Source organism: Vigna unguiculata, chromosome 3 (assembly GCF_037176805.1).
Source record: "Vigna unguiculata cultivar grain cowpea cultivar isolate G323 ecotype 2 chromosome 3, ASM3717680v1, whole genome shotgun sequence".
Classification (NCBI taxonomy): domain Eukaryota; kingdom Viridiplantae; phylum Streptophyta; class Magnoliopsida; order Fabales; family Fabaceae; genus Vigna; species Vigna unguiculata.
Genome location: NC_140794.1, coordinates 53,374,001 through 53,398,877, shown reverse-complemented (window position 1 = coordinate 53,398,877; position 24,877 = coordinate 53,374,001). Strand labels below are relative to the sequence as shown.

The window sequence follows — 24,877 nt, the reverse complement described above, 5'->3', positions numbered from 1 at the left end:
TAAGGCTTGTTTACTTTTTATTTATTTATTTATCAGGTTTGAATGAAATAGTATAGCAAAATAGTTTGCTTTTTAAATGGACTTGTGCAATTGAATTATACTAACTAGATTTTTAATTTACGTAGATTATTACTTTTGTTATATTCAAGAGTAAAGGGCGTTTATATATGAGTAACCAAAAACAGAAGATCATTTTTTAAATAATAATTATTACTCATTTGAACCTTTTTTTATTGATTAGTAAGTAAATTATTTTTAACAGATAAACTAAAAGGGTTAAAAAGAAAAAGAAAAGATACAAAATAACTCTTTTATGATAACTATTAAAACAACTAATTGGATGCGATATTTGATATTTCATTTCATATATATATATATAGATGACTCTTGTTTTTAATATAAAATATTACACCATTAAATTATACTTAAATAATAAAAATTAAACCTAAATATTAATATTTTTAATGTGATAATTAATTTAATATTATATTAATTAACCAACATTGACTCAAAATATTAACATTTTTTGTAAGGACTAAAAACTCTTTTAACTTTCAATTAAAATACTTGAGATTGAAAGAGTGGATGTGCATAGGTTTTTAAATAGTAATATAATTACTTACTAGTATTTAATCTAAACCATCAATATATAGTTTTACAATTCTTTTTACCAATAAATAATTAAATAATATACTAAAACATTTCTGGAATGCTCATGAACGACAATAAAATACCTTTTATAAGAAAAACAATAATTATATACATCTGTTCACAATTCATTCCACCCAAGATAAAAAAAACACAACAAATATACTTCTTCAAAACTCGATAATTCACATGGTGTATAAAATACAAGATATAAAAGAAAAGTATACCCAACAAATAGATGACTCTAACTTTTTTATATAAATACATGATGTCCCTTACATAAGAGATGCAGTGAATCTAACATCATGAACCACAATAAAATTTGTTTTACAGGAGAAACAATTTATATACACCTACTCACAATTCATTTCGTCTTCCATAATACAACAATATACTTTTACATATGTAACTTGATAATTCCTATGGCGTAAAAAATACAAAATATAAAAAGTGTGTCACTCCTTTATTTTCATATAACCAAAATAAAAAATTTCATTATAGTCTTGCTCACTCTCTTTTAATTAATCAATGTTACACTTATCACCTAACATATTTAAAAGTACACTACAATTATCGTATCATAGACATTTTAAACACAAAAGGCAAAAATCCCGCCATATTTATGTCCTGAATGTTTAACACTATATGTATATATAATGGTTAGTAAACACGTAATAATACAAGAACTTTTAGAATATTATAACCTTTATTTTCCTAAAAAAAAGTTAACATTATTATTTTATTCGTATTTAATTCCTTATCCATTTTTATTTTACTATTGAAGAAGTAAAAGAAGGTGGCGTTGCTCATTAACAAAATGCAGGAAAATAGGGAATATGAAGAAATAGACAACAAAAACAGTTAAATGGGTAATATATGTATAAACTAAATAAACTAAATGAATATCTCTATCATGGAGTTGATATTGGACATTTTTATTATTGAAAATTGAGAAGCGTGTTCAGAGTCCCTGCGTGTTTAAGGTGTGCTTAAGGTCGCTTTCGTTTTACACGTTAATTGTCGGTCGGTGGTCTCTCATACTCAATGGAAAAATAATATTTCATCAAATCAAATATTCTCAGATAAACACACTTTCTTCGACTCTCACTAATGTGAATCATATTTTGACTTCAATGAAAAATAATAATTTATAATTAATGAAGAGTTCTTATCTACCAGTACATATTTCTCTGCAAAATAAAGAAAAGAGAGGAGTGCAGTGAAGTGTGAGAAGTTTGAAGTTATGGTTACGATATGAACATGAGAAGCATGGGTTTTGCATGATGCATAAGAGGAACAGTAAACGATAAAGCAGACCATAATTTCTGGGTGTCAACATCTCCCATTCAAAACGATTCATCCACCCAATTCAAAAAACAATATGCAGAAAAAAGGAGATGCAGGTGTTATTATTACTCATTACAAAATTAGCTTACAAGAAAAAATATATATAAAATCGACAATATTTCTTATTTAGTACTTAGATTTAGATCGATCTAATGCACACAATCAAGTTTTTTAGTAAACGTAATTATTAATTTATTTGTCTATTCATATTCGTTGACCACGTTAAAAGATATAATTTAAGAAAAAAATACATATCACCCTTTAACCTCTCCAAAATATAGTTTTATATATAATATAGATATATGACTACTTTTATATTTTACATAAGATCCATATGCAAACATTTAAAAACAAGGTAAAAGTCAAATCTCATACATTTATAGTTTTATATTCAAAGTAAACACCCCCTAGAGGCGTATATCATTTTAAAACATGTAAAGAAAACTATTAAAAATCTCAAAGTTTTACCTTTAATAAAGCTGGTTTTCTAATATACATTTATTGGATGAGATAACCGTGTATTACTTGGATGAAGTTAATATACATTATACATAAAAGTAAATTAAGTTTTACTTTTATGATAATTGAGCTTTAACATAATTTAAATCAGTGGCGGAACTTGACCAAAAATTGTAGGGGTGTCAAATTATATTTGTTATATATAATTTTTTTAATTAAAAAATAATAATTTTTTTTAATTTAAAAAAATTAATTTTTTTACATAATTTTTTTTATTCAAAATAAACATTCATGACAATAGAATCTAAACAATATAACAATAATATATATGAAAGAGTAACATAAAGTTTATCATCAACAATAATATAAAACAAAAGTTACCTTTATTCAGAGTGCTCTTTTACGCTCTTTCAATGACTTAAAATCTTCAATAATTGAATCAGAGCTGAAGCTAGTTGCAATATCCCTTTCAATATAGATTATCATAGTGCTTGCTAAAAATTCAGCATCCATCTTATTTCTCAACCTGTTCTTGATTATTTTCATTGCAGAAAAAGATCTTTCAGTTGTAACTGTAGAAATTGGAATAGTCATGATAAGACGAAGTAATCTATCTATCAAGTAGTAAACTTCAGACTTTTTTGTTGTTGCCAAACATGTACATAACTCTTGCATTGTTGATAAATTCTTCAAATTTGAATCTTGACGAGCATCAATAATGAAATGTTGAAGTATATCATTTTTTAATAACTTATCCCAACCATTTTCTCTCAAGTTTTGAATAAGTCCTTTTGTAGAACAAACTAGACGCATAACATTAACTATATCCTGAGATTGTTGTTGTAATGCTTGACAAAGAACATCTGTTATCCCCATAATTTCTCTCATCAAATACAAGATCAGTATAAACTCAAATGAGGTCAAGCTTTTGTAAGCATTATCAACATCACCATGTTGTGAATAAGTAGATCCATCAACAGTAATTTTTTCTAGAACTAAACAAGTTGCATCATACATATTGATCAAGCTACAAATAGAAGAGAAATGGGAGCTCCAACGGGTATCCCCAGCTCGTTTTAAAGTACCAATTTGATTTGCCCCTTTACCCTTTTCAAGTTCATCAATTTCTAACAAATATGCAATTTCATCTAACTTGGCAGCCTGTAACTCATCATGACGTTTACTAGAAGAACAAACAATATTGACAATGAAAGTCAATTTTGAAAAGAATTGGTGAATTGGAATAACTTCTCTTGATGCAGCAACCAAGGCAAGTTGTAACCGATGAGCAAAACAATGAACATAATATGCATAAGGACAATCAGTCAAAAATAATGCTTGTAATCCATTCCATTCTCCTCTCATATTGCAAGCACCATCATACCCTTAACCACGGATATTAGAAACATTAAGATTATGTCGAGATAGTACAACACACAATTCATTCTTCAAAGTTATTGTTACAGTGTCTTTAACATGCACAATATCAAAAAATCGCTTTTGAATAAAACCATTTTTATCAACAAATTTCAAAACAAGAGCCATTTGCTCTTTTTTTGATTCATCACGAGCTTCATCGACAACTATACAAAACTTGGAATCCCCAATTTCCTCACAAATATGATTTTTCACTTTTCTAGAAAGAATATTCAATAACTCCTTTTGAATTTTGGGTGAAGTATATTTGGAATTGAATGGAGCATTTTCCAACACAACTTTTGCAACTTCATCATTGTGTGATGCTATGAGTTTTATCATCTCAAGAAAATTACCTTGGTTCCTCGATTCAATACTTTCATCATGACCTCTAAAAGCACAAGCTTGAAGTGATAAAAAACGAACCGTGTCGATTGAAGTCTTGAGACGTAACCGATTCTTCATAATTTGATCTGAGCTTTGCACTTCCAAAACATTCCTAATGTGACAATTTTGATTTAACAAGTCTTGACAAGCAGACACTGCAATATTGTGTGGTGAACAAGGATCCTTCCCAATGTGTTTAAGGAAAGCACAATTTTTTCCATTATTAACTTTCCTCCAATTTTTAAAACCTATAAAATAACATTCAAAAAGTTAAATCATGTTGATGACAATAAACTTATTGCCAATTAGAATTCAATGAAAATAAACTCAATTACCTGTAACAATGAAAACATTTGAGCCAGGTCGTCCGCTTGGTTTTTTACTAAAAAGATAGCACGGTAAGCAATATGCAACATCTTTTAATGGCGAATACTCTAACCATGAAGGAAATAAGCTAAACCATGTATACTGAAATCTTCTTGGATAATCATCTTTACCAGAAAATGGATAATTTTCTAGACGCATTTGATATGGACCCCATTTTAGATAAGTCCTTCGTACCTCATCAATTTGATTTTGTGGGTATTGCCAAATTTGAAGACGCTTTCCCGCATCACGTTCTAAAGTATTTTCAAATTCATTATGTGTAACTTTGGGAACCTTAGAGAGTTGTTTTTCATTTTCTTCAATATTTGGATTCTCATGAAGTTTCTCAATTTTAGATGACGTAGATGCATTTTTTTCATCTTTATCACAAGCCTTCCTCTTGAAAAAAGAATCAATTCTTTTACTCTTTATTATAATTTTTCTAATATAAAATTTTCACCTCTCACCTATTTACAAAAAGATAAAATTATGAATACCCAAAATTAAATCTTAAAAGCAAGACTCAATATTTTAAGAAAACTAATAACTTCTAAATGATTAGCTTCCCTTACCTTAGAATAGATTCTTAATCTTGTTCTTCCCTTACACAACTTCAAAGCTTAAAATAGCTCTATCTACACAAAGAAGAGTTTGATCAATAATTAAAGCATGATTTTATGATCTCTTACAGAGATATATGCCTAGAGCGTAGAAAAGCCACCTACAAGAGAGAAACATATTGCTTCAAAAATAAAAAGGAAAAGATGAACTTACTTAAAAGAAGAAATTGTTCGGTCCAAAGTGTTCCTTAACTCTTCAATTTTGCCGTAGTGCAATTTAATTTTGAAAATAATAAGGAATTGATGGTGAAAATTGAGATGGAAATAAAAGGGGAGAAAGAGTTAGAGACACGGAAGAGAGAAACCAAATAGAAAAGTATAAGAAATTATAATAGAGAACAAAACGTGATTTTTAAATTTTAAAATAGATTTTTCAAACTAAATTAATATAAATAAGGTAATAATATATAAATAAAGTAATAATATATTAATAAAGTAGTAATATATAAATATATTTTTTTAAATATTTAGAAAATAAAATAAAATAAAAGTAATTAATATAAATAGAGTAATAATTTTTAAATATTATTTTTTAAATATATAGAAAAAAAAGTGAAACAAAAAATGGTTGGGGGAGTCGTGGTTCCCCTGTCCGTTAATAGTTCCGCCCCTGATTTAAATATTTTAAAATCTGATATTTAACTAGAAGTGTTCCAACTCTTATAAAAAGAATGTACAAAATTTCTATATAACATAACGTACTCATTGTCATCACAAAATAATCATAGCATTAATTATAAGAGTCTTATCTTATACTTAGAGATGAAAACAGGTCAGATTGAACATGAGTATTTTAAAATATGTGTATACTTGTAAATATATATAAAAAAAGATATTTTATAAATTTTTTTAAATAAAATTTAAATAAAATCACAAAAAATATAAATTAAATTAAATATAAATTTAATTTAATCTAATAAACTATAAATTAAATTTAATAAAACAAACTAAATTTTAATTTTAATTTTTTAGAATAACATGTATTCAAAAATACTAATAGTATAATATTCACACACAATCTATTTATAAATAAATATTAAAATATATACCGCTTGCGAATATCAATATCCGTTGCTTCTAATTAGCCATGGATCTTGCATACTTTTCTGCATTTTAAAAATAAATTTATAGGGACACTAGCTAATTAAGGTAGAGCATGTTCTTGCAAGATTAATAATATATTTTTATATTTCAATTTTATCATTAATAAATGAGTTCATGTTCTTCTCCTTGAAAAACATCACAATGTTTATGTACGAAGAAATCAGAATCCTACGGTATATCTGTTCTCAAGCTGCAACCCTTGCTGATGCATTATATGAATGATGCCACATGTCTATTTTTTTTCTTTTTTTCTTTTTTTTTTCTTCATCTTCCAAATTTCTTTCCATTGTCGGGTTCATACTATATCGTATGAATGCAAACACATATGCAGTATTTATTATATAATACGGAATATTTATGTGTTACCTACTATCATACTGTTGCATTGTACAGCTCCTTGACTCAAAAAAGATTGAATTCATACAACTAGAGGAAATCTGAAGAGTTTTTGTATTGAGTATTTTTAAAGTAAAATATAAATATTTAAGATAATAAATACGAAATTAACTTTAATCAAACATAAAGGTAAAAATAAAAATATTTACAATATATTAGTTACTTAATTAGTATCTAGAGCCAGCTTTATTCGGTTTGAAAAGGATTTTGGTGTGAATTGATAATTTTACTGTTTAAAATATTTGATACCGAAGAGTGGAACTCTGTTGGGTAGTGGTAGTGTCCACCAACTTTCTCAAAGCTTCACTTTCGCGCATTTAAGAGGAAATGATGGCTGTCTGTTCCCTGATTTCTATTATCCAAAGACGAAATAATTTTCAACTGTTTTAACATTATTCTTATATTATTTAATATTTATTTTCTGACGATTTAATTTATATATATTTTTCATATGATTTATATTTATCGAAAGATTATATATATATATATATATATATATATATATATATATATATATATATATTATTGCTCTTATACGTATAAAATATTTAACATCACTTTAATTCAGTACCTTAATGTAACATCTCATTTTAGTAATATAAAATTATTAAAATAAGATATTTTATATTATAATATAAATTAGAGTATGCCACTGATGTATATGAGAATCAACCTTCTATATTTATCCAAAATATACCAAAACAGTAGTATCATAGACACAAAACAATGCCACAAGTAGAATTTAAACATGAAATAGTTGTTAAAAATGATTGCTCATAGAATATGAAATTACAAAATAAACTGTTCTAAAAGGGATTCAAAAAAGTGTTAACAAACATGTCTACACTAAACATCACCGTCTTTGTCATTCGCACGATCACCGGAAGTTTTCACATCTGTTCACACTAAGATTGGTGATTATTACAAAAAAAAAAGCCAAACAAGAAGTAAACACAGAGAAAAAGGATAAACTAATTGAAAAAGAAAGAAATACACATACATACACAGATAATGAAATTATAAATATTTATTTTTATATAATATTTAACCTTGTTTATTTTATCTGATATATGATTTTCACTTACACTTTGAGTATTCTCACTATGGAGTGAGATTTTAAACTTATAAACATAAAAAAGAGAAAATAATTTGTTGATTGGAGAGGAATAAAGTTGAGGATTCCATTAGAGGAGTATTTCGGCTGAATAAAGTTGGGGGCATGGAATGTGATATAGTGGGAGATAATCAGCATTAAGCACGTTAGTGGAAAAGCACCCAATAATTAACCTTTCTTTTGTTTGCACTTGGAGACAAAGCAATCCATATAAAATCATGTCCCAAAGGTGATTTTTAAAAGCTTTTGGAAAAGTTAAATAACTAAAGAAATTTTGTAAATAAAGAGTTTTCTGTTCAAATATTGACCAATGTTTGTTACATACTTTAACAGTAATTTTAATTGTTTTTGTTTATCGATATTCTTAGTCTTTTCCTTAGTTAAGCTGCATTATTTTTCTTTGATGAATTGAAATTAAATGGACGAAGATTTATTCTTGTTAATAATTATCACCTATTGTGCTATAATAAGAGACAAATAAACATAGTAGTATTTGTTTATGTACTGTTTACTTAGAAGTATTTGTGGATTTGATATTTCTTTTAGACCCAAAGTCAGATGCTCATTAATTTGGGTGTCGTTGGTCGAGTACCTACTCAGTTTATTGACTTTGTAATCGTTAGTCGAGAATATCTTTACTGGGTGAATTTGGGAAGAATTTATCTCTAAGATTTTCAGTGAATCATTCGTTATGCGAGCCATCTGGTTGCTAGACGAGTGGACTCTTGTAGCTTAGCGAATGGATGTGTCGTTGAGCAGGTGAATCAGAGTCTAACTGTCAACCTTATGTGACATTTTGGTGTGTTGTAGCAAGTGTGGACTATTACTTAGGTAATGGTTGGTATGTATGATTGATTTGAGAATTATTATGCTACTCACAACAAGTAGAGCAGAGTAGGTTATGTGGTGAAGAGAAGAAAGAGGTCCTAGTAATTGGACTTGATCAAGTTCTAGGTGCGAATAGGGCTTACCTTGTGAGGTTTGGATGATAATCCCTTGAGGTCAAACTCGCCTTAAGACAATGATTTTGTGAGTCTTTATTTTTATATAGTATTTCACTTTCTCATTTCTACCCAATGTGAGACTTAGACTCATACTTAGATTTCCAACAATCTCTCCAATGAGACCTCCCAACCACATAAGGCATTAACACCACTTTCAACTCAAAATCTTAAAGCAGTGAATTTATAAATTTTTATTCTTATACAGTGCTTCACTTTCTTATTTCTACTCAACGTGAGATTTAAATTCACGTGTATTTTCCAACATAATTAAATCCAAATGAATGTAAATGAACATTCAATTCACTTTTTTCTGTGCTTTAGAAAAAGAAATTTGATAGACAGCTTTCAAACACACTAACCACATTTATTTAGAAATTTCTAAGACACTACGAGGACGTAAAGATAAAAAATTAATAAAATATGTTGATTAATGTAATTATGTTAAATTTTTAATAGAAAACACAATATTCATATGGGACACTATCAATTTAATTATTTAGAAAATATAATACTTATTTTAGTTTTTTAATAAAAAGTTCTGTAACTAGATTCTATTATAAAGTTTTATGGAATTATTTCTATTATTAAAATATGATTTTTGGGGTCAACTAAAAGAAAATTAAAAAAAATATCATTCAGTTATTATATTATAAATGGATTTGAATTTACATATTAAATAATTTTTTATTCTTTTAAAAATAAAATTAATAACATTATATATATATATATATATAATTAAAAAATAATCTTATTTTTCTCAAACAAACGAATTATGATTATTATCTTTATAACAAAGACATATTTGAGGATAAATTTATTGACAATAAGTAGTATAAATTTGTATCAACGAAATTGGAGATTAAACATGTGAGAGGAAAATTATTATTTATTATGATAAATGGTTTAAAATTTATTATCGAAATATATAACATTTAATTTTATGATTACGGTATTTCAATTATTTCTGTAAGATTAAATAACTAATATCAAGTTTTTAATCATTCCTCGCACTACGTGCGATTCCAAACATAAACGATATTATTGAAAAGTAAGAGTAAGACTAGAATTCAGAAAAATATAAAAGTATTTCTGACTACACAATTCCACTGCAACTCCTCGCAGCTTTTTATTCATCATGTACACACCACACTTCACCATATTAGTCAAAACATATTGTTACAAACTAACTTCTCTCCCATTTCCTAGCAACCAAACAAAGATGATTTGTGTGCTTAGCTTTAGAAAAACCCTTGAAACCGACTTGTTAAAACTTTTGAATTTCTATCACCAAGCTTTCGAATTTTTATGCATCATTTCATCACAAACAACTTCAAACTCAAGCTATTAAACTACGTACGTCACAAATGTCTAATATTTGAGGCCTGGTTGACCAACACCAACATTATATGGATGTATATAAATGTCTACAACTAGGTATTGCCTTTGGTACAAAATCATGACTTTGGTATAAATTCATGTCTAAAACTATATATATATATATATATATATATATATATATATATATATATATATATATATATATATATATATATATATATATATATATATATATATATATATATATGCCTTTCGTACATTCAATGTTCAAACATATTTTATATAGAAAAGTATATATATTCTCCGATCAAACCTTTTCGCCCTTGAAACTTGAAATGATCAACACACAAATTAAACACGTATATTATTACTGCACTCCCTAACCTGCTATGAATTAAAAAGATACACGACATATTAGTTTGATGATAATATTTGTGGAAAACCCAGTTTTAAGACAAAATTTATATTGAGACAGGTCTGATTTTCAGAAGACAAGTAACATGTTTTGACTTTAAAAAAAAGTTTCAAATTTTCACACATGCACAAAAAATATTTATATCAACTGTGAATTGGAAAATATTATATTTGGTAAGTTTAACAACCATAGAGGCCATGAAAATTGAATATTTCACACGCATACATTCCTATAGACAAATATGACCTCAACAACTATCTATATCGTATCATTGTTTAATCTTAGTGTTTCCGAAAGGGAAAAAATAAAAATAAAAATATAAGAACCGTACGCGAAATTGACAACAAACAAAAAAATTCACAAACAGTAGAAGTTGTTGGCGTGATACGAAAAGTCAAACTGAAACCACGTATTACCAAGAAAATGCTTTTGTTGACATGTGATTTCCGGAGGGAGAAATCGGTCAATTTCGCCTAAAACCGAGTGACACCGTTAAGCATAGGTAGCAGAACTTTGTAGAACATGACCATACTGCATTTCTTTTGTTTCCAACTTTCATGGTCTTAATTTACACCTCTATTAAGTTCATTAAATATCAACATATTGTAATTGTATGAATAAGATTGTGATTTTTGCTCATTTGACTTTGACACATTTAAATTTTCTTAATTACGTATTTTATTTTATTTTAAATGCAATAAACGTTGTATTATAGACATGTCATAGTAAATAGATATGTGGAACATGGAATAGAAGCAAAGCTTAGATGTGTTTTGTAATGTGGTTGAGTAGTTTAGAGTGTTGTCTGCAAACTGTAGTGGTTCTGGAATGAATGGAGGTTGGGTTGGCACTTGGCAGGCTCCACGTTGGCCAATGCCTTATTACTGTCTGATATGGATCCTCTCTGCTCCTTCCATCAAGTTTTTCTTTACAGCTAAAATTACAACCATATTCATTATTTTTTCTTTTCCTTTTTTCCATTGCTGTACAGTGAGCGAAAGACTGAGATTCTGCACCCTTTTTTCATTATATTGGCTCCAGGTATGATTTCGCTGGAGGAGATCAGGGTTCTATTCACGATAATGAATTGCCATCATTTCTGTAGTTTGCTGAAAATATAATGTCAGAGGGTATATGTATGTGGCCATGTTCATCAGTATTTGTCCCAATTTTTTCAAAACGATATCTTTTCATCGCAGTGAGATAAAATTCATAATTAGTTATGATGGATATCAGAGAATTCATTAAGTCAATAAAATAGTGTTTATCTATATAATGATACTAAATAAAGAAAATGAAAATATGAAAATTAAGTCTCATAATTGAGTTTATGGATTGAATACCTAGTATTCATGATGAGATGTACTACTTCCTAATTATATTATATTATTTGAAGATAATCAAATACTATATCCTAAAATATTATGTAATCGATTATTATATCATTATATTTTAAAAATATTAAAGAATTAACTTCTATAGTATAGTATCTTATAAAATTATATAACCAATTATTATATCAGAATATTATTTATATATTAAAAATATTTCATATAATATATTAAAAGGTTAAGTATGTTTTTGGTGTAACATCTTATTTAATAGTTACAAAACATCATATTATGATATAGCAAAACAGATAGTCAGAAAAATCATACAAGGCTTTAATACAGTCATTCCAAGTAACAGTTTTAAACTTCCAACTACTCACAGAACTTATGTTAAGGAAAGATATAACATGTACATCCCAAAAATGCCTTATTCTAAAAACATGAACCAAAATACAATATAAACACCAGAAGCCGTGGGTCAGATCCGGTCCAAGGGAGGGGTACCATCACCTGGATCCTTCTCTGCTCACACCAAGTCATAGGTGGTCATCGCAAAAGAAGACATTCATAAGGACACAAGCCAGACAAAAAGGGTAAGCTAACCAAATATAAATGAAGAGGTGAAGTTATGAATATAAGTAGATAAATAATTTCACACCCATCAGAATTTAATAAAGTCACCACTACAAGACACACAAGTACACGACTCTAAACTCAATATCTGGATTATGTAAGCACATTGGATCTCTTAGTAGCTTGCACCTGTGAAGGTTCCCAAACTCTGCAGAGTTTAGGCTCAAGGGGTTATCACCCAACCACTCCCAAGGTAAGTCCCCTTCGCGTCTATGACTGATCGGGTCCATAGACTAGGACCTCTTGCTACTCCTCACGACATAACCCATCACACTCTACATGAGTCTTAATGGATTATTGGAGCGTCAGGATGTCAACCAAATCTGAGTCCTTAAGTGCTTACACACACTAAGTACTTTTCTTAGAATTTCCCATGAAATCCTAGTTCCATCTCATCCCTTCACAATCTCATTCCTCAAACTTTCATCATACAATTATATGCATATACTAAAAATCATGATCATCCAGCATACTATAAGCAAACATCATATTATCTCACTAAATAAAGTTATTGTGCATCTAAAACAGAGAAGATAACATAAATCTGCAGTGAAATTCGCTTAAGCTAGAGAATCTCGCCTAGGCTAGGGAGTAATCTCGCTTAGGCAGACTACTCTCGCCTGGGCGAGACTCCTTACAGTGGGCAACCCGAAAATCTGAGCGAATTCTCGCTAAGGCTAGGTTGGTTCGCTTAGACGAGAGGATCTCTCACTCAAGCGACCATAGCCCGCCTAGGCGAGACCTCGCACAGCAATAGAGGTAACTCTCTGATACTTTCGCTCAGGCGAGAGCTACTCGCCGGGGCGAAATTATAAGGATTTCCAAACTATTCTTCACATGCAGAGTTACGAAATTTGTGCCAAATCTCAATTACACACAACAAGTAGTTCCAAACGGTAATTAAGCAAAGAATCATACTATCCAAGCACACAAAGACTCTAAATACTCGAAAATTAAGTGAATGTTAGCTTCCCTTACCTCTTTTGCTAAGATTTGAGCTTGGTGAAGTTAGATTGGTATCAAGGAGGCAGAGATCTTAAATTAACTTATAAGTTCATCACCAAGACATAGAGAAGAGAGAATCCCATGATTAAACCCAGAATTCAGAGACAAAGAGATGGATTCTAACTGGAATTGAACTAAAACAGAAATGGAACCTACCGAGGAGGAAGGGAGCTGAGGGATGAAGCACCAGAGGGTTCAGTTGAGTCTATTCTTCCAGAATCTGGTCACAAATGCAAGGAATTGGTGAGGGAAATGATCAAATAGGAGAAGTGTAGAGGGGAATTGAGAGCAGAGGGGGAGGGTGGAAGTAGCTGTGTTTTTGGATTCTTACAGAGAGAGAAAAATAGATGGTTTAATTAAGGGGGGGTTTCACATTTAGTCCCTGAATTTCGATCCAAATTTGAAATTTGTCCTCATCCGAAACTTTGATATATTTTGGTCTCTAAACTTTAAAAACTTTAACCCAATTACATTAATTTTTTTTAGGTATCGAACGTATTTTCTAATAAATATTGAATCGAAAATGTGTCAAATTGTGTAAACAACTCTAATACCGACATGAAACATGTTCTACACATACAAAAAAAATTAACGTAATTAGATTAAAATGACTATATTTATTCATTTTTAAAATATGAAAACTAAAATATATTAAAATTTTGAAAAGAAAGAATTTTAATTTTGAATCAAAGTTGAAAAAAAAATCGTACATTAAATAAATAAATATATATATATATATATATATATATATATATATATATATATATATATATATATATATATATATATATATATATATATATATAAGCTATCGTTAATAATAAAATAACATGATTTAAAACTATCTGAAACTTGCATATAAAATGTAAAAAATGTTATTCAATTGAAATTATTTTAAATTTAGAGATGTCCTTTATTTTTTATTTGTTCTGAAACAAAATGATGATAAAGTGAAGATAGATAAAAAGTGTGGATCTCCATTTAGAAAGCATTATCGCAGAGCAGTATTTTATTATGTGCAGCTTTAATTTTGCATATACCTCAAAAGTCACGTCGAGGATATCCTAGGTTTTTTCCGTAATATTTGACCAAAAGCGATGGCAAAACCCAAACATCAATTCTTTAAATAGCTGTCTTGTTCCCTCCAGTGATAGTTGGTTTCGTGTTCCGCCACAATCCTGGGCATTCGGTTGAGTTGACGGTGTCTCCTTCATCCCCCTCACCCTCTTCTTTCAGCAATTCCAAAATCCCTTATCAACCATGATGCAGATCAGCTCCACCATACCCGCACACAACCTTCACATGTTCCAGACAAGACGCGCCAGTTTCCGCTGCCGTGCCTCTCCCCTCAACCCTTCTTCCACCACCCAACTCCCAACTACCTCTTCTTCTCCTCAGCACGTCAAACCGGTCACCTCCACCGACTCCACGCGCTTGCACCTATCAAACCTCGACAAGTTCCTCCACAAGCAATCCCCAACTCAACTCAACAACCCACCACCGCACCAACAAGAACAAGTCGCAATTCAAAGCACCAGTAACAGCACGGCGACAACAGTGGAGAAGAAAGGAAAGAACATTCTGGAAAGCCTCAACCTTGCCCGTCTCTGGCCGGACATGAAAGCCACCGAGGAAATGTCACCGCGCCACCTCAACCGCCTCCAGCGGCTGCTCTCCAAAACAGCGGAGTACTCCCCGCGAAACGTCCTCGGCAGCCGGTGGAGAGAGTACCACGGCAGCCACGACTGGAAAGGCATGCTAGACCCTCTGGATGAGAATCTCCGGCGAGAAGTGGTGCGTTACGGAGAGTTCGTGCAAGCCGCGTACCATTCCTTCCACTCCAACCCTGCCATGTCAGCGGAGGAGCCACCCGTCCCGCGCCACATGGTCGTACCCGACAGATCCTACAGGGTAACGAAATCCCTATACGCCACGTCATCAATCGGGTTACCGAAATGGGTGGACGACGTGGCCCCGGATCTCGGGTGGATGACCCAGCGGTCCAGCTGGGTCGGGTTCGTGGCGGTTTGCGATGACAGGAGAGAGATTGCGCGTTTAGGTAGGCGGGATATCGTGATCTCCCTGCGTGGAACCGCCACGTGTCTGGAGTGGGCCGAGAACATGCGGGCCCAGATGATAAACATTTCCGAAGAGGCGGCGGAGGAGGAGAAGAAGACAGAGGCGAAAGTGGAGTGCGGGTTTTTGAGCCTTTATAAAACGAGAGGCACCCACGTGGGTAGCTTGGCGGAATCCGTGATCGAAGAGGTGAAGAGGTTAATGGAAGTTTACAAAGGGGAAACACTGAGCATTACAATCACGGGACATAGTCTAGGTGCCGCACTGGCTCTGTTAGTGGCTGATGACGTGAGCGCGTGCGCCGGTGACGTGGCACCCGTGGCTGTTTTTTCTTTTGGTGGGCCGAGGGTGGGTAACAGGGCCTTCGGGGAGAAACTGACTGGCCAAAACGTGAAAGTGCTGAGAATTGTGAATTCCCAGGATGTTATAACGAGGGTTCCCGGGATGATGGGGAAAACAACAACAAACAATATACCAGAGAATGCAGCGGATATAATTTCCCCTAACTTGCAAGAATCTATGAGGAGCAATAATCAAAGAGCAGCAATAATAAATCACCAAAAGCACAAATAAAGGCACCAAGATTTTTAACGTGGAAAACCCCTCAAATCAAGGGTAAAAACCACGAGTCGTCCAGACCAAAGAAATAGCTTCACTATGATCAACAAGAGTACAAAAGAGTCTCAATCAATAGCACAAATTAGTGCCAACACCCAACCAAATAACAAAGCAACAAAGCTTTCAAATAGAGAAGAACAAGAGAGGAAAACCTCTACAAATCACTGCTGCAGTGCGAAATTAATATCTCCCAACTCAGACCTCGTATCAAAGATCCGACCGGTCAGAATGAAGAGCAATGAGTTCCGAACCTGCTGTAAAAATTTCAGCCCGATCCAACGGTGAACGAATCCGCAGCGCCGAATTTACTGCGACAGCTCTATGAAAAACGTGAACAGAATTTTCCCTCTACCTCTCCCTCTATGTGTTAGGGCTTTCAGTGTATTCTTACTCTATTGTTCTGCCTCTCTCTTTATTTTATAGCCTCCTCTCCACTAGGTTTAAGTGAGACATGGGCTTCTCAAATTTTGGGCCTTTTCTCCACATAGGAAGGGAGCCCAATACCCAACAAATCTCCCCCTCACAACTATGTGGAGATAACCGCCAAACCGGCGATCTCACAACAAACTTCAAACTTTCCTCTTGGCAATGCTTTAGTCATCATATCAGCACCATTATCATCTGTATGAACCTTTTTCAACTCCAACAACTTAGCATCCAAAGCATCACGTATCCAATGATACCTCACATCAATATGTTTGGATCTAGAATGAAAAGTTGGATTCTTACCAAGATGGATAGCACTTTGGCTATCAACAAACAATGAATAGTTATCTTGCCTAAAACCAAGCTCCTGCAAGAATTTCTTCAACCATAACACCTCCTTGCATGCTTCAGTAATAGCAATGAACTCTGCTTCTGTAGTAGACAACGCTACACACCTTTGTAGTCTTGATTGCCAAGCCACAGCTCCCCCTGCAAACTTTATCAAATAGCCCGAAGTGGACTTTCTGGAATCAATATCCCCAGCCAAATCTGAGTCTGAGTAACCCATCAAAGTAGGTTTATCACCTCCAAAACAAAGCTTCATATCAACTGTACCATGAAGATACCTCAAAATCCATTTCACAGCATTCCAATGCTCTCTACCTGGGTTTGACAAAAATCGACTAACTGTACCAACAGCATGTGCAATATCTGGTCTTGTACACACCATCGCATACATCAAACTGCCCACCGCAGATGCATAAGGAACTCTACTCATATTGGTCTTCTCAACTTCATTTGAAGGACTCTGTTTAACACTCAGTTTAAAATGAGTAGCAAGAGGAGTACTCACAGCTTTAGCATTTTCCATCTGGAATCTCTGCAACACCTTCCTAATGTATTGCTCTTGTGATAGATAAATCTTCTTTTCTCTCCTATCACGTGAGATATGTATGCCAAGAATCCTTTTAGCAGCTCCCAAGTCTTTCATGGCAAAAGACTCGCCAAGTGTCTTCTTTAACCTGTCAATTTTGGAAATATCTTTTCCAACAATAAGCATGTCATCAACATATAATAACAGGATAATAAAGTCATCATTAGAAAAACTTTTAACAAAGACACAATGATCAGAAGTAGTCTTCATGTAACCCTGCTCACACATAAAAGACTCAAACTTCTTATACCACTGCCTTGGAGCCTGCTTCAAACCGTATAGACTCTTCCTTAGTCTACACACATATTCTTCCTTGCCTTTAACAAGAAAACCATCAGGTTGCTTCATGTATATCTCTTCCTCCAAATTACCATGAAGGAAAGCTGTCTTCACATCCATCTGCTCAACCTCCAAATCAAGAGTAGCAGCTAAACTTAGCACAGTTCTGATGGATGACATTTTCACCACAGGTGAGAAAATCTCATTGAAATCAACACCCTTTTTCTGTCTGAAACCTTTCACCACTAATCTGGCCTTGTACCTTGGAAGTGTAGAATTTGAATCTTGTTTCACCCTGAAAATCCACCTAGTTTCCAATGCCCTTTTGCCCTTAGGCAATTTCACCAAGTCGTAAGTGTGATTATCATGCAAAGATTTCATCTCATCTTGCATTGCATCCAGCCACTGTTTCTTCTCTTCACTATCCAAAGCCTCTTCAAAACACTCAGGTTCTCCACCGTCAGTCAAGGTTATGTACTCATCACAGGAATACCTTGTAGAAGGTTGTTTTTGTCTATTAGACCTCCTGAGTTGGACTTGAGGTGATTCAGGTATATCACCAAGATCGTCATCATCATCATGTTCCTCTTGAGCATCATCAATTGAAACCTCTACTCCACTTCCAAACTGTTGATCATCAACATCACCATGTTGCTCATTGTCTTGAGCTTCCGTTTCAACATTCTCCAAATTGTGAGCGGGCAACCTCATCGGATTACCATCAGTGAGATTACTATCTTTCTCGGGTGTGGTCTTCTCCACCTTATCAATGTCTTCAATGGTCTGGTCTTCCATGAATTGTACATCACGACTTCTAACAAGCTTCTTCTCAACAGGATCATAAAACCTGTAGCCAAATTCATCCTCACCATAGCCAATAAAGATACATTGCCTTGTCTTTTTATCTAACTTGGATCTTTCATCCTTAGGAACATGAACAAATGCCCTGCAACCAAAGACACGCAAATGATCATAGCTAACATTCTTACCAAACCAAATTTTGTCTGGCACCTCAGTATTCAAAGCAACTGCGGGACTGAGATTAATAACATGCACAGCTGCAAGCAATGCCTCTCCCCAAAAGTGCTTAGGCAACTTTGCTTCTGAAAGCATACATGTAACCCTTTCAACCAAGGTCCTGTTCATCCTCTCCGCTAGACCATTCAACTGAGGAGTTTTAGGAGGAGTCTTCTCGTGTCTAATACCATGCTGCCTGCAATAAACATCAAAAGGTCCACGGTACTCACCACCATTATCACTACGGATGCATTTCAGCTTCTTGCCTGATTGCCTCTCAACCATAGCATGAAATTCCTTGAACTTTTCAAGTACTTGACCTTTCCGCTGAAGAGCATAGACCCATAGCTTCCTGGAACAATCATCAATAAAAGTAACAAAGTAAACTGCATCACTAAATGACTTTACCTTTAATGGGCCACAAACGTCAGAATGCACCAATTCAAGTAATTCTGACTTCCTTGAGGGTGGATGCTTCTTAAAAGATACTCTGGTTTGTTTACCAGCCATGCAATGAGAACATTTCTCCAATTCTGCATTTCTCAATCCCATAAGCACATCCTTTTTAGCTAAGCAGTTAAGCCCTTTCTCACTTATATGACCAAGCCTCCGGTGCCACAAAGATGCCTCCATATACATAGCATTCACACTGTCTTTAGCAACCAAAGCTTTAGTCCAATACAATTTAGATTGTCTCTCCCCTCTGGCCATAACCAAGTTACCTTTAGTGAGCTTCCATTTACTAGAACCAAAGTGATTGTCATAACCACAATCATCAAGCAACTGCACAGAGATTAAATTAAAACGAACATCTGGAGCATGTTTGACTCCTTTAAGCAACAACTGCACTCCCATGTTGGTTTGCAGGCAAACATCACCAACACCAATCACTTTAGACTCACCATCATTACCCATCTTCAACACTCCAAAATCACCAGAAGTGTAAGATGTGAAGAACTCCTTCCTAGGTGTAACATGCAGTGTAGCACCACTATCAATAATCCACATGCTCTCATCAGATACAAGATTAACGGACTCAAAGTCACGAAGAAGAACAAGATCACCATCTGTAGCAGTAGTGACACGATCATCATCATCATGATCATTCTCTCTCTGTTTGCCCTTCTTGTCTTTGTTCTCCTTTTTCCACTTAAAACAGTATTTCTGAATGTGTCCAGTTTTATGACAAAAATGGCACTCTAAATTCTTGTATCTTGACTTGGACTTGCTCCTACTCTTCTCTCTACCACCTTTATGTTCCTTTTTCTGACTTCTCCCCCTAGCTTCTGTAACAAGCATCTCAGACTGAGATGAAGAACCATGTGCCTTCCTTCTCATCTCTTCATTAAGAGCACCGCTCTTTGCCATCTGAAAAGAAACAACACCATTCGAGGCAGAGTTCGTAATTGAAACCCGAAATACCTCCCAAGACTCTGGTAGAGTATTAAGCAACCATAATCCCATAACTTCGTCATCAAACTTTATGCCCATTCCTGACAATTGATCTAGGAGCCCTTGAAACTCATTTAAGTGATCAGAAATAGAAGAATTCTCCCTGTACCTCAAATTCATCAAGCAATTTAACAAATACAATTTATTATTGCCCGACTTAGAAGCATACAAAGACTCAATCTTCTCCCACAAAGCTCTGGCATGTGTCTCATTAGCAATATGATTATAAACATTATCTTCAACATATTGCCGAATAAAACCACATACCTGTTGGTGCTCAAAGTCCCATTCTTCTTCAGACATAGAATCTGGCTTCTGTGTAGCAAAGACCGGAAGATGCAATTTCTTGACAAATAATAAATCTTTCATCTTGCCCTTCCACAAATGATAATTTGTACCATTCAAAGCAACCATCTTTGCATTTGCCTCCATCATTCAAGCAAGTAAATATAGCCCAACCAAGAGCTCTGATGCCACTCTGACGGTTTTACAGAGGGGGTTTCACTGGGGAGAACAACACCAATGAGATCTGAGCCCAACCACATAAGACATTGACACCACTCTCAACCCAAAACCTTAAGGCAATGGGTTTATGGGCCTTGATCCTTATATGGTGCTCTACTTTCTCAATTCTGGTCAATGTGGGACTTAGACTCACACTTGGATTCCTAACAATCTCCCCCTCAAGGGTGAGTCCCTTCAACCACATTGGTACACTCCCCCTCCAGCGGAAGCATTCCCAACCACGAGTACCCCTTCTCGTACCGCCGTTCATCTTAACGGGACACGCTTACCTGGAACTCTTTGCCAGGAAGACTTTCGATACAGGGACATGCACTCGTCTGAGCCGGTATTAACCATCGGCTCTGATACCACTCTGATGGGGAAAACAACAACAAACAATATACCAGAGAATGCAGCGGATATAATTTCCCCTAACTTGCAAGAATCTATGAGGAGCAATAATCAAAGAGCAGCAATAATAAATCACCAAAAGCACAAATAAAGGCACCAAGATTTTTAACGTGGAAAACCCCTCAAATCAAGGGTAAAAACCACGAGTCGTCCAGACCAAAGAAATAGCTTCACTATGATCAACAAGAGTACAAAAGAGTCTCAATCAATAGCACAAATTAGTGCCAACACCCAACCAAATAACAAAGCAACAAAGCTTTCAAATAGAGAAGAACAAGAGAGGAAAACCTCTACAAATCACTGCTGCAGTGCGAAATTAATATCTCCCAACTCAGACCTCGTATCAAAGATCCGACCGGTCAGAATGAAGAGCAATGAGTTCCGAACCTGCTGTAAAAATTTCAGCCCGATCCAACGGTGAACGAATCCGCAGCGCCGAATTTACTGCGACAGCTCTATGAAAAACGTGAACAGAATTTTCCCTCTACCTCTCCCTCTATGTGTTAGGGCTTTCAGTGTATTCTTACTCTATTGTTCTGCCTCTCTCTTTATTTTATAGCCTCCTCTCCACTAGGTTTAAGTGAGACATGGGCTTCTCAAATTTTGGGCCTTTTCTCCACATAGGAAGGGAGCCCAATACCCAACACGGGATGTTGGTGAGTGAGGAAGTGGAGAAGAAACTGAGAAGGTCGAAGGTGGGTGGGGTACTGAACATGGTGGTGGAGGAGTACTCGCACATGGGGACAGAGCTGCGCGTGGAGACAAAGATGTCGCCGTATTTGAAGCCGGATGCTGACATGGCATGCTGTCATGACTTGGAGGCTTACCTGCACCTTGTTGATGGGTTTTTGGCTTCGAATTGTCCTTTTAGAGCGAATGCGAAGAGAAGCTTGGCCAGGTTAATGCAGCATCAGGGTGGCAATGTAAAAAAACTTTATACCAGCAAGGCTAAGGCCTTGAGTCTGAACCTTGAAAGACAGGGTTCATTCTCTATCTCTGGTTGTTTGCCCAGTCCCTCCTGAATTCAATTCAATTATAAATTATAAATGTGAATACAATTATACCATCACTCTCCTACCAACTTCATCAAACATTATATTATTCATCAAACACCACGCAGATAAAGTCGAAACAACAACCGACGAATCTATTTTGCATATTTAGGAATTTGACTTCTAAACATTACTTACTACCACTTAGTGCTGTGACTTACATGCAACGTGGGTGTAAGTGAGGGAAAAAGAGGCAAAAACCATGTCAAGCTTCTTCCGAAAAGAAGAGGACAGGGAGTGAAGTGTGAACTAGACTTGTACAAGTTCAAACTATTGGCCGGTGCTACAAACCTTACATATATTTTACGAATTTCGTTGACGCCGGATTATCCTCATTACAAATACTTCTCCAAATCCTATCTTTATTCCTGCTTCTACGAATCTTCTTTTAAGTTAACTGTTCCCCACTCAACATAATTTTATTCAAAATTTAATGCATTGTGCTATTCTGAAAAATAAATATAATTTTTCAAACTTAAAAAAAAGAAAAAAAGGAACATATTATTTCACTGTTAAAAAAGTTAGGATTTAGAATTTAGAAATTTCTTATTTATCATATTTCCTAACATTATAATGAAATAGTGTGTGATTTTTCTAATACGATTTTTTTTCCAGCATGATATATTTTTTATTTAATCGTAAAAACTATTCATTAATGTAAGAAGATATTCACCTTTTTCTTTCTTACTGTTACAGTGATGTATTTTTTACCCGATGTACAAGCTATCCATTATTTTCTTTGTATTCCAAAAACAGAAAAGGTTAATGCTTTATTTTCTTTCATTTTCTTAGAAGGTTAGTGTTATTTATCTTTTATCCTTTTTTGTTTTTCAAGTTTTGGATCGAACTGCTGAGCTTGTTGTGAAGATCTATGTGGGAGTTGTGGATTGTGATGGAGCGAAGCTGTCGACCATGGAGGTAGATGGTGGTCAAGTGTGGTTGTTGTGTAAGTTGACTTGAACATGTTTCGAGTCCTGACTAATGATATTTAAGTATTTTATAATTTTTTTAAATGAATAAAATAAATGATAGGTTAACGTAAATTTAATATTCTATTTTTGTTTAGAGTATAAATAATGCATAAGTTTTGTAATTTAAAAATAAATTATTATTATTAAAATCTCATTTTATAATACAAAGAAACGATGGCAAGAGATAAACTTAATAATGATAACAATCGAAATAAAAATGTATTAAAACCATTAAAAGTAATGAAATTATAAATTCTGACGATAAACAAGAATGAACGAAAAATGAGAAGGTAGAAGAAAAGATAATAAAATAATGATGTGACGATAATATAATATAATATAAAGATATTTTGAATACTAATTTTTTTACAACTCTTTTTTATAATATATGTTATTTTCTAAGTAGTTTTAAAATATTAAAAATAAAAAAATAAAAAATATGAAAAGCTATTTAAAAAATGTCATTTAAGATTGTAAGAAAAAATTGTTAAAATTTAGCAGTCAAATAATATTTTCCTTTAATATAATATGAGAGAGAAGTTAATATGGAAATACCTTAAAACCTCTTCATTTTTCTTATTATTATTTTAGTATTTGAGACAAAGAAAGAAAGAAAAATGAAAAGTTAGAAGAAAAGTTAATATGACAATAATATAATATAATAATATGAGAGAGTTAATATGGGAACAACTCAAAACCTCTTCATTTTCTTATTATTGTTTTAGTATTTGAGAAAAAATATAGTTTCTCTTAATGTTATCTTTATGTTTTTTTTTTCTTTTTTAAAAGATGTTTTATTATTTTCTCTTAGTTAAGGCGAAAGGTATATAATTTTCTTTCTTTCTATAAAATTACGTTATTGTCTGCGTATTTTTTTTCTATTATGTTTTGTTATTTATTTTAATTATAAATATTTGTGTTGTTATTTTAGTGTGCCAACTATCAGAGTTGGTTTGTGTGGTTTATGATTATATTTCATTGTTGTTTTTTAATATTGTGTTACTCGATATAATGTGATAGTAGTGAGAGATGCACGTCTTAGAAGGTTTTGGTTAGGAAAAAAACTTAATCGCGTCCATTGATGATTTATCTTTCTTTTCTTATAATTATTTTGTGTTTATGGTCTGTATTTCACTACTAAATAATACTATTTTTGGAGATAAGTGCAGAAATTAATTTTAAAGTCATGACAATAAAATGTGGATAAAAAAGTTTAATAAAAATAAATTTTCATTGAAAATTAAAGACGAAAACAATTTAAGAAAGAAAAATTATATTTTGACAAAAATTTGTTTGACAAATTTAACAAAATTGCTATAAATATAATTAAAATAAATATTTTTTTTTAAAGTAAAATGAAGTAATAATTTTTTTTAATCTAAATAGGTAGTTTGTCTTTGTTAAAAAAAATGTGTTAAAGTATATTTTTCTTTAAAAAAAATTGCGCAGATGCAATTGGATAAATACCTTTAGATATTTATGTGTGATTTCTCTGATATTCAAAATATAACAATGACAACTGTGAAAAAAGAATTATAATGTACAGGACAAAAA

The 24,877-nt window shown here is 32.9% G+C and overlaps 2 pseudogenes; one reads left to right on the top strand and one right to left on the bottom strand.

Annotated features, from left to right (window-relative positions):
- Positions 1–2,841: 2,841 nt before the first annotated feature.
- Positions 2,842–7,060, bottom strand: LOC114175505 (uncharacterized; annotated as a pseudogene).
- Positions 7,061–14,704: 7,644 nt separating this feature from the next.
- LOC114175759 (phospholipase A1-Ibeta2, chloroplastic-like) lies at positions 14,705–22,671 on the top strand (annotated as a pseudogene).
- The last annotated feature ends 2,206 nt before the right edge of the window (positions 22,672–24,877 follow it).